Genomic DNA, 2,710 nt, shown 5'->3' on the forward strand with positions numbered 1-2,710 from the left:
AGGTCGTTTCACGTTTTCTGTCGAACGACTGACAGGTGGATGCGTTTGCCTGATCTGCCAAGCGGCAGACCTTTCTTTTCAACCTGCTCTTTTATGGGGAAAATAGACGTTTTCAGCGGACTCAACTCCCGGAACAGTTTGGTGTACGACGCAGGGTATTGCGGTTCGAAAAGAGTCGCTCACACAATCGCAGCGCCGGAATCGAAAACCTCGTTCGTCGTTTTCAACGGACAGTGCCTGGTGGCCGGTGGCAAAAAAACCCTCGGGAGGCGCTTAGGGGCGGGTCTCGAGTACTCAGAGGCGTCGAAAGTTACGACCACCACCTCGACAAGTGGTCGCTTTTACCCGACATGCGAGTGGGCCGCTTAAGTACGGGCCTGCTTACGAAAGAAAACAAACTGTATGTCGTAGGCGGCGCTAGAGAGTAACTCGAGCGTTTGCGTGAATTTTACGATTGCCAGACAAAACTTTTCACTTTTATTCCCAGCTATGAGTTAAAAGGCTGGACTCTTGATGAAAAGTTTTAGTTACCAGCGGGAATAGCGTTTTTGTTTTTACTTGTCTTATGGAACATGATATTAATAAAACAAAAGTGTTTGTACCTACTTACGATACCGTTAAAAACGTTTGGTACGCTACGAAAAAGACATATTGCCAAGTTATTGACAGCATATACATTCAACAATAAAATTGCTAACTATTTAAAATAAAAATTCTTATTTTTAAACTACATTTTTGATGTGTTTATAAATGACTATTTTAAATGTTATTTTTGAATTATTATATTAAACATTTTCAAAAGCGTCTTTGTTTGTTTAGAAGAAATAACAAGTATGTTTATACAAAATACAGTGTAATACGATCCAGTAGTGTTTTTTTGTCGACAATGTTTTACTTATAAAAGTTTTTGTAATTTTAAATATAATAAACATGAAATTAAAAAAAAAGAGTATATTGATGTTGTGTTTAACAGCAAATTGATTTCTACATAACAGTTTTTACAGAAACAGTCTAACTATCAAAATCAGGGGTCGGTAGCAAATAAGTATCTAGCTAATCTTCTAGAAAAAAGTTTCTGAAAGACAGTACTGTATATATGAAGTCTTTCGCGGACGGCAATTATTGAAAACAGTTGTAGTTATCAACGGAAAATACTAGTTTGATCAAAACATTAGATAAAACGTGGACTTTAAAATCACTAGTAAATGTAAAGTTAAAAGTCAAATTGTAAGTATTTAACTTTTTTTTAAGTTTTTTTTAAGCTGAAACGTACATTGCAGGCTGCAAATTTTTGCTTTGCGGGCCGCAGCTTCCCAATCGTTAACTTAGATTTTAACTCTGTCGCTGTCAGTTAAATCTGTTAAAATAGAACTTTATTTTTTTGATTTTATTTTGTAAATTAAAGTGTTTCTAACTACTATTAAATACTAACTAACTATTAAATTTACTATGAAGTAGTAAATGAGTTAATTTAATATTTTCTTTGACGTTTAACTTTTATCTAACCCTAAACCAAACATACATTTATCAATACAAATTAATTCTATTTCAGTTTAAATATCTAACTTTTAATAAGATTAACTAACTGACATCAAAACAAATTTCTTATTTATAAACAATGTGTGTTAAGATTAGTAATCAACTAGATATCAATTTTTTAATAATGAACCAGTTTTATCCCTTTTTTTTCAAAATTAAAACTTGGCAGAATTATTCTAAACACTTTAATTTTTTGAAAATCATTAATGTTTAACTACATTTGTTTTCTTTTTCTTAAAATATTTCAAGATTTTTAGTTCAATAATGATAAAGAAGTAAAGTATTTATTGTTGTGGCAAACAATCAGACTTGATAATAAAAAAATATATGAATCTTTTTTATTTCCAAGTTTTAACAACGATTGTGTTTAAATGTTGTTGAATATTGAATTTGTTTAAAAAAATTGAACATAAATATACAAAACGATAGATGTAAGCAAAAATGTGATTTTACTTATTATCTTGGTCCAAAATAGTTCTAAATGTTTTTTATAGTTATATTTCTATTTTTGTACAGCAAAACTATGTAATATATAAGTTCTAAATAAGGATTGAACTTACTTAGCTCAACTTATATGTATTCTCATCTAATCTACATTCTTGCAAATGTACTTGAAAGTTATTTTTATTCAAAATGGTTAATTAAATAGAAATAAAATACCAAGTTAGTCTAATTACAGATTTATTTCATAATTTTTTGCATTTTATAAGTTATAAACAAAAAGTTTTAATTTTGTAACCTTTCAATCACAAAAATAAGTTATTTAAATGTAAATTTTGCGAGAAAACAGTGTAAAGTTTAAGAAGATAGAGTATTATTACGTCTTTAAAAAAAACTATAAATTTAAGTTTGACACAAACATTAGAAATAATAACAGAAAAACTTTTTAAAAAGTTGGAACGTTACCGTTTTGCAGACTTCTATATAACAGCACAATATTTTTTGACCTGGCTCGGGAATTGTTGTTGTTAGACCGTTGTTTACTGTCATCCAGATATCCAACCCCCTGCTAAGGGTAATAAAATATGAACATTTCTTAAACCTGTGTTAAATTAAAAACCAACTTATAAAATCAGTTGTATAATACTTATTTAAGTTTCGGTTAGGTATTTAATAAAATTGTAAAGAAAAAAAGTTAATTTAAAAATTAAAATCGATATTTCGACTTTTG

Source organism: Thalia democratica, chromosome 7 (genome assembly GCF_965202585.1).
Source record: "Thalia democratica chromosome 7, ktThaDemo2.hap1.1, whole genome shotgun sequence".
Classification (NCBI taxonomy): domain Eukaryota; kingdom Metazoa; phylum Chordata; class Thaliacea; order Salpida; family Salpidae; genus Thalia; species Thalia democratica.